Here is a 9,296-nt window from a genome sequence, read left to right on the forward strand (position 1 = left end):
TTTAAAAATTAAACCTGGACCTTTGAATTTTGAACACTTTAAGGCCAAGAATTTCTTATTCCTTTCCCATGTCTTTCTAGCAGAATTGGACAGCCCTTCACTTCTTCACTATAAAAATAACAATAATAATAGTTCCAATTTCTATAGAACTTAAGGTTTATAAAATAGTTTTTCTTGGAAAAATCTCACAAGATTGGCATTGCGGGCATTATCATCCTTATTTTACAGATGAGAAAACTGAGGTTTCAGAAAAATGACTTGCTCAGGGTCATAGAGCTGGTGAGTCATCTCTCTGTTATCTGGCATCATCTGGGAATGTCATGTTCTGGTGAACCCAGTATTCTGGTTAATAGAGAGTACTTCCATGTACCATCCTGACTGACTGTTTTCTAAGAAGCAGAAGACAATCAGATCATCTAACCCCAGAACTCCTCTAGACACAATTTATACTTGCCTGGATCATTCAGAAAGGCCCCTTGGGATCTTCCAGGGTCTAAGCATTAGTGATCCTTGCACTGATCCAACATGAAAGCATCAGTTAACAGAAGCACAGATGCCAGATAGCAAAGGTTCCTGACTGTAGCAGCTTAGAGACACTGCAATTGGATTAGCTGACAGAAGAGTTTGTAGAATTTATATTTAAAGAGCCTCGGCTGAGGTCTAGCATTTAGCAGCTTAGCCTTTTTCCTTCTCTTCCTTCTCTCTTTTTTCCTTTCTCTTTTTCTTCCTCCCTTCCTCTCATCCTTCCTTCCCTCCTTCTATGCCCTTTCTTCTTCCTTCCTTCTGTCCATCCCTCTTTTCTTCCTTTCCTACCTGCATCTCTCCTTACTTCCCTCCTTTTCCTCCATTCTTTCCTTCCTAACTCCATCTCTCCCTCTGTTCCTCCCTCCTTCCCTTCTTCCTTCCCTTCTTTCTTTCCATCCTTTCTTTCTCTCCTTACTTTCCTTCTTCCTTCCTCTTTCTCCCTTCTCCTTTCCATTCACTCTCTTCTTTCATTCCTTTTTTTCTCTTGCTTTCCCTAATGCTCATTCCTTTCCTCATTCCAAACTAGAAATGATTTTTCCCATTTCTGAACTAACATAGAATTTAATTTGTGCCCTTTGACACTATCCACACACTGCCTAGTGTTATAATGATGTGTGCATGTGTTCTTGTTAGACTGTAAGCTAGGGATTGTGACTTGTTTAATTTCTATACCCCTCTACATACGCACGCACAAACACACACACACAGTGCCCAGCAAAATGCCTTGCACATAGTAGGTGTCATTTAATGTTGGAATATATACATTAATTAATTATTTTAACATTACAATGAGCCCCCATTTTGTCCATGGTTATTGCACCCTCTGCAAACACAGATCCCAGCCTCCACACATTTTTGTGGAGAATATGAATTTTCATGGCCAAAACAATCCTGGTTGTCTGGTGGCCAACCTTCTGGCAATGAACTTCCCTGGGCTTGGCTAGACTTGTCTTTGAAAGATCAAAATACATTTCATCCTAGTTGGGCCTGCAGTCAAAGCCTTCCCAGTCTGGTAAATCCTGCCAGATTTGGTAATCTGTTGACAATGATCTTTGAGAGGCCAGGGACCACCTCTATACCATGATGAGGAAATGAAGGAGGCCTTTAACAAAGATGAAACAACTATTCTTGGGCTGGACAAAGCCTGAGGAATCTCTGCTGGAGACTCATAGCAGTCCCAATGGGAAAATCAATTGTTTGACCTGTTTCTAGGAGTGAAAGACAAATCAAACCCTCTAATAGCTGTCTCCTTCTGAAGTTTCCTCCTGAGTAACTGATGCACTGAAATGTATACTGAGGGAAAGAAGGTGATGAGCACAGCCAATCAGAGCTTTGGCCCTGAGCACTAGTATGGAGAGAAGAGGGGAGGGGCTTCTTCCCTTAGCTCTCCTGGGGCTCACCTTTCCCCAACATCACACCTGTTACCAAACCAAGGCAAACTGCCTCCATCATACGCTAGCCTGCCACGAGGGTGAGAGACATCCCAATCCCCCTCCCACCCTACCATTCCCTGGTACCCAGTTTTGTTTTGTTTTTTTTCCAGTAAAAGAGAGGATTAAACATATTGGAACAAAATAAGGAAAGAACTGAATTAAATAATATTAAAAGATTGAAAGTATTTCCTGATTCTGATTGGTTTTTTCCATATCTCTGGATTCATGAAGTGGCTCCATCCCCTAGAGGCCAGAAAGCTTTGACCAATTCAAATTGAGTCCAAGCAAGTACCAAGTACTTACCATTCAAATCTGGGGGTGGATGAGGCACTATATCCAAGAGTAAGAAAAATCCATTGGATTCTTCATGGAAAACATAATAAAAGCCCCTACTTCCATAGTACCTTAAAGTTTATAGAGGCAATGTGGACTGGGAGTCAAGAAGAGATGGGTTTGAATCCTATCTTAGACACTTACCAGTTATATCCCTGAGCCTCAGTTTCCTTGTCTGCAAAAATGAAGATAATAATAGAACTCACTTCTCTTTCAGGGCTGATGGGTAGAAGTGGGGATCCCTCTCCATATAAAGAATGCAGATGCAGTAGATTAAAAGCTTAGAGATCACTTAGTTGACCCCTTTCATTTTACTTACTTGGTGAGGCTCAGAGACCTTCATGTGATTCACCCAGGGTCACAAAGGGAGTAAGTATCTGAGATACTGGAGTGCTTTGCCATTTCCTTCTCCAGCTCATTTTACAGTTGAGGAAACTGAGGTAAATGGGGATAAGCAGCTTGCCCAGGGTCACATAGTTAGTGAGTATCTGAGGCCAGATTTGAACTCGTGAAGATGAATCTTCCTGATTCCAAGCAGTGTTTTGTCAACTGCACCACCTAACTGCCCCCTAGTAAGCTCTTAGTAAGTACTTGGTCTCTCTCTTTGTATCTCTCTATCAAATTATCTACCCGCCTTTCTGCTATCTATCTATCCATCTACCTACTGACCTATCAATCACCTATTTATCCTCCATTTTACAGAGAAGGAAACTGAAACTCAGAGGAAAGGAAATAACCTGCCCAGGGTTATTTAATTAATTAATAACAAATCTAGGATAAGAACCCAAATCCTCTGTCCACAACCTAGGGTTCTTTTGAATTTATATACCCAGATGAAGATGGGATTTGAAGGTGGATACTTGGTATCCTTGAAATCACACCCTTTAAATAGGTTGTTGGCTTGCTGATGAACCACATATCTTGCCTAAGGTCCTATCTAGGTGAATGAGAGACACTTCTTTGTAAGTGTGCTAAGGTGGGAGGGGGAAGCTTTTGGCCCTCAGCCCCCTTTGAGACTGTCTTCTAAGTTGCAGAGAGTTTGCCATTTGCTTTCATGGATGGAGCACCCACCCTAGCATAGTCATGGATCTTTGATGTTCTAAAACACAGCTTGGAGTGGGACAGGACTTAGCAGAAGCAGACCCTGTCCTACCCTGCTGCCCTAAATTGTCCAGATCAGGAGATGTAGTCAGGTGAGTTGATAATTCTATAGAAATGTTAGTTATTATGACTAATATGGAAATATGTTTTACATGATTGCACATCTATAACCTATATCAAATTGCCTAATGTCTCAGAGAAGGAGGAAGTAAGGGAGAGAGTGTGAAAAATTTGGAACTCAAATTTTTTAAATGAGTATTAAAATTTGTCTTTACATGTAATTAGAAAAAAATAAAATGTTATTAAAAATTGTTAAGGTTAAAAAAAAGAAGAAGAAATGTCAGTTATTATTAAAGTTGACAAAGTACTTACATTTCTCCCAATAACCCAGTGAGGTAGGTGGTGGAAAAGATAGTTCTATTTTGGCAGCCAAGACTCAGAGTAAAGTGATTGATCCATGACCACACTTTCAATAAGTATCAGAGGCAGGCTTAGGCCCTGAGTCTCTCGACTCCACGTCCGCAGCATCCCCTTGCTTCTGTGGAGTAAGAGCCAGGAGGCCTGGGGTCTCAACCCAGTGAAGTCATTATCTTTATGGGACTCTGGGTAAGTCACTGAGCTAGAGAGTAAAATGGGGACAGTACCAAACACCTCCTAGGAAATCAGAGGAGACAGTGTGGACCTCCCAGAAGGGAACGCACTCCAGGCAGAGACAGGAGGAACCAAGGCAGCAAGAGCTCGAAGGTAAAACCCAATCTGGCATGTGCGATGTGTCTATTTCCCTGAAATGTGGGAAAAGAGAACAGGTGCTTCTACCTTGAAAGGTTGGAGGACCAGGGTTGGCTGAGGTTTCTTAATCTGGCAGTAAGTTAAACACAACAGGAGTTAGTGTATTAAGAGCAAGTCCACCTCTCATTCCCTCAGGCTATGAATATTGTATGAGGAGATTTTGCCAAAGCTTTTATTGCTTTCTGGCTTTAGAAAGGACCTCAATATGATTTGTAAATTCTCACTGCAGCCCTGGGTGGGATGGGAGGAGGAGAAAGGGAGGCTGGGGAGGGGAAAGGGAGAGGAGGCACAGAACTGCTTACCATTTGCTGCAGTTGGGAGTTGCCCATCTTCAGGCAAAAAAATTCTTGTTTATTCATTCCAAAGGAGGGTTATGGGAAATGTCCATAGATTTCCCTCAGGCAGGAATTAGGAGGCATGAAAGGGATGCAGAAAGGTGTGTTCTTAGGATCATAGATTTAGAATTAGAAGAGACCTTGGAGGTCATGTGACACTTGCTACTTGTTTTGACCTTAGGTGAGTCCCTTGTCTTCTTGGTCTCAGTTTTCTCATCTGTAAACTAAGGGGGTTGGACCAGATGACTTCTGACATCCCCTCCACCTCAAGATCTAGGGTTTTATATGAAATCTAGTTCGATCTCCTCATTTCACAGGGGAGGAAACTGAGGTCTGGAAACTTGCCCAACGTCACATGGGTAGTAAGTATGACTCTAGAATCAGCACTCTTGCCTCTGTCCCACACTCTTTCCCCTCTCTCCCAGATTATTAGAAGTATGTTGACGGGCTTGTGGTGTAGTGGGAAACAACATAGGATATGGAGAAAGGACCCCTGGCTTCAAATTCTGTCCCTGTTGCTAGCTGTGTGACCTTGGACAAATCTCTGAGCCTCAGTTTTCTTACCTATAAAATGGGGTTGTGAGTAAAATATTTTGTAAGCTTTAAAGTAGTAGAGAAATGGGAGTGGCCATCTTAACTGAAATTAATTTTAGAGAACTTTCCCCTGACCCCCAATGCCCCTTACCCATTTTATATGGGGAAACAGAGACAAGTGATTTCTCCAAGGTCATGAAGTGATGAGGGCACAGCTAGTCCTGAAACCTAGGTGTCCTGACTTTGTCCTCTGCCCTCCCCTCTACATTGTAATGCCTCTTTTCCAGAAAAAAAAACCAAACAAACCAGGTTTTCCAAGCACTTCTATTATTATAGCCTCTTTGAGACAGAGAGAACCCTCCCTCCTAAGCTGAGACAGAGCCAAGGAAAGATTTTTTTGGTCCATTGTGTCCCTGAGAATCTTCCACTTTGGCTATTACCACAGTGAGCCTGCGAGGAATGAATACAGAATTAAGGGCAATCTGCAGCCCGGGACGATGTGCTTGATCAATCAGTTACTAAACATTTATTAAGTACCTACTGAATGCCTGGCACTGTTCTAAGCATTGAAAACACAAATAAAGGCAAAAGAAGATTCTTGCTCTCACGGAGCTCAGTCTAATGGTGGAGACAAACATGAATAAGGATGTACAAACCATGCTATAGAGAAGTGAATTTGGAAACAGTCACAGATGGAAGGCACAGAGAGGGATTGGGAAAGGCTTCTTGTAGCAGGTAGGATTTTAGCTGGACTAGAGGCTGAGATGAAGACAGAAAACATTCATTCCAGCACGGACAGTCAGTGAAAACTGGAAGGGAGCTTGCTTTGGAAATCCTGTCTTCAGCTGAGGGGTTGGAGGGAGAATTGATCTCTGAATCCAAGACCTTTTGGCTACAAAACCTGCTCTCCAAGGGAATGTCAGATTCTGTGCTCGGGAATACTTTTTTTTTTAGGGGAGGAATAGGTAGGAAAGGGGGAGAGATGAACCTGTCCTCCGGGTGTTCCCAATCTGAGGGAGAGGCAGTCCCTATTCTGAGTAAGAAACTGTTCTACCTTAAGTTTCTAGTCTGTGGGGGAGACATTGTCCTGCTTTCAAGGCCAAGGGGGAAGGTAGTATAACCTTGCCCACATCAACCCAGAGGTCAGTCTGTCAGTCAATAAGGATTTATGAAACAATTACCATGTGCCAGGCACTGTGCTAAGTGCTTCGGATACAAAGAAAAGCAAAAACAAAATTTCTGTCCTTAAGGAGTGTATGTTTCTATGAGGGATTAAAAAATGCAAAAAAAAAAAAAATCATTCTGACAAGGTATATATAGTGTAAAGAAAAGATGATCTTAAGAGGAAAGTCACGAGAAGTAAAGGAAGCCATGAAAGGGTTGCTGCAGAAAGTAGGATTTGGGCTGAGGTTTTAAGAAAGCCAGGAAACCAGGAGGCGGAGGTGAGGAGGGAGGACAATCTGGGCTTGGAGGGTAGGAGGTGAGATGCAGCTTTGCCTTCAGGGAACACCCAGTGGGAGGGGAGCAGAATTTCTCCTCGGCACCACAGACTTTCTTCTTCTTACAGCTGTTTTCACTTTCCAGAGCCCCATCTGCTTCTGTGTGCGCCATCCTCACCATCAACGTAGATCTCATGCCTCCTGAATCAGAGGCAACGGTATAATCCACCACTGCCACACACTCAAAGTCAGCTGCGATGTGGCAGCCCCTTCCCTAATGAAGGGCAGATCAGGCAGGTGTGAGGTGACCTGATGGAGGAAAATCCTTTATCTTCGGAGATCTCCAGGGGTCACAAGGTCACCACCTCCAGTCATGGTGAAAGGCAGTCTTCTTCCCAGAGGACCCTGGTTTCTCTGTCAAGCTGTGCCCCTTCAACCATTCTGTTCCTTGTGACCAGGACCCCACTATGTGTTTAGGGGCACAATTTACCTGAGGAAATGTCAGGTATAAACTCTGAAATTGCCCCAATCAAGGATGCTTTCAATGTAATATCATAGACAAACCACCAACTTCCTCTTTTTTTTCAAAAGTGGGGGAACCAGAAGAATGTGGAATAGTGTGATGTATTCTACTAGACTGCTGCTTTTCTCTTTCATTTTTAGTATATTACAAGGGATGCCTTGCTGGGTGGAGGAGAGGGGGTGGATATATCCAGAAATGATTGTGTTGTAAAACAAAATACCAATAAATTTTTTGAAAGTCCCTGCTCTGGAAGTGAGCAGGACCAGGAGGACACTGTGTACATGAACAGCCACATGGTGCAGTGACCAGCTATGACAGGCTTAACTCTTCTCAGCCATAAAAGGATCTAAGACAACTCCAAAAAATTCATGATGGAAATGGCTGTCAGCATCCAGAGAAAGAACTGTGAAGTCTGAATGCAGATCAAAACATACAATTTTCTCTTTATTTTCTTTTGGGGTTTTTCCCTTTTGTTTTGATTCTTTTTTGACAACATGACTGATGTGGAAAGGTTTAACATGTTTGTACCTGTATAACCCATATCACATTGGGGAGGTGGTAGGGGAAGAAGGGAGGTAGAAAAATTTGGAACTCAAAATCTTATAAAAGTAATGTTGAAAACTATCTTTACATGTAATTGGAAAACACAAAATGCCATTAAGCACAAAAAAGTATCGACTCTGTACATGATCCTGTGTTCAGCACTATGGGAGATATAAAGAGGAAGAAGGCATCGTCCTTGCCCTCAGGAAGCTGATAGAGAGCATTCAAGTCAATTGAAGAAACACATGTTAAAATTAGAGTCAGGAGACCTGAGTTCTAGTGTCATTTTTGACAGTAGCCAGCTCTTCGACTTGGACAAAGTCATGGTCTCAATTTCCTTACCTGTAAAAGGAAAGGGTTGAATCAGGTCCCAACAATTACTAGATTCTGTGGCATGAAGTAATCCCATAAATCTATTTGTAGGGCCCTGTGCTACAGGAAATTGAACATGGCCTATGCAATCCTAGAACCTCGGATACTAAGCCATGGATTACGGTAGATTGAAAGGGAAAGTGCTGGAATCTGGAAGATTAGGTGACTATTACAAAAGTACAGGTGAGAGGTGATGGGATGACATGAAGTAAGTTAAGGATAGTTGCAATGAGCATGGGAGACAGAGGTAATTGATATATTGGAGCAGGAAACAAACACAGCAATTTATTACATTTGTGATGTGAAGGAAAGATCAGAGGCCAACTCATTATTGCCAGGGTTCTGGGAAAACTTAACACAGGGTGTGCCCAAGAGAATAGGGAGAGACTCAGAATTCTTTGTCAAAGACAAACTGCTACCAATCTTGTGCATTCTCTCTACCTAAGACTTCAAGCGGGCTTATAACACAGCCTAATTCACCAGACTTTCCACATGGGCATACAACACAAGGGAATGAAAATACAGAAAGATGGGGAAAGCCATTTGGGAACATAGCCACCAAGTTCTCTGCTATAAAGAGACCTTGTCTGCTCCTCTCTTTCCTCCTCTTTCCCATACAAACAGCTTCACAATCACAGTGTAAGGGGTGGTAGTCCAGCGTGGTCAAACCCAAAAAGAAACAGAGGTCATCAAACCCTACCTAAATCTCTACAGGTCCTATATTGACATGGAAAACCATATGTTTATTTATTTCTTTTTTTGTTAACTTATTTGTTTTGTTAAATATTTCCCAGTTACATTTTAATCTGTTTCAGGCCCTATTTGGAAGTGTTGTGGGCCACGTTCAGGCAGGCTGTGTTTTCATCACACTGTCCTTCCCATCTGTCCTACCACTCATCAGTCTCCTAATGTCACACTGTACTATCTGTGGGTGTCTCCCATGTCTCTGTTCTGGGCCTTCTCTTCTCCCTTGTTTGCCTGGTGAATCTCATGAGCTTTCACAGGTTCGATTATCATCTCTCTCAGATGATTCACAGCTCTGTATATCTGACCCTCATCTCTCTCCTAACAAGCTCCAGTCCCGCATTGCCAACTGTCTTTTGGACATGATATCCCACAGGCATCTCACACTCAACATGTCAAAAAGAGAATTCATTGTCTTTACTCCCAAACCCTCTCGCTTCCCAACTTCCCCATCATTGTCCAAAGATGCTACCACCCTCCTGGTCATCCAGACTCCAGGCTCCCAACCTCCCTGGTATTTTCTCTTCATTCCCACTCACCCTATATATCCAATCTATGATCAAATCATGTCACTTCTACCTTCATAACATCTATCTTATAAATGCCCCTTTCTCCTACACAACCC

At 42.6% G+C, this 9,296-nt stretch overlaps 1 long non-coding RNA gene across 1 annotated transcript in view; it reads left to right on the forward strand.

Annotated features, from left to right (window-relative positions):
* The window catches only part of LOC140522355 (uncharacterized), a 61,308-nt gene extending 54,202 nt beyond the window's left edge, over positions 1-7,106 (forward strand). Inside the window, exon 3 of the long non-coding RNA XR_011973308.1 lies at positions 6,635-7,106. This is a non-coding gene — a long non-coding RNA (uncharacterized lncRNA). The remainder of the gene's footprint in view (positions 1-6,634) is intronic.
* Positions 7,107-9,296: the final 2,190 nt, after the last annotated feature.

Source organism: Notamacropus eugenii, chromosome 1, assembly GCF_028372415.1.
Source record: "Notamacropus eugenii isolate mMacEug1 chromosome 1, mMacEug1.pri_v2, whole genome shotgun sequence".
Classification (NCBI taxonomy): Eukaryota; Metazoa; Chordata; class Mammalia; order Diprotodontia; family Macropodidae; genus Notamacropus; species Notamacropus eugenii.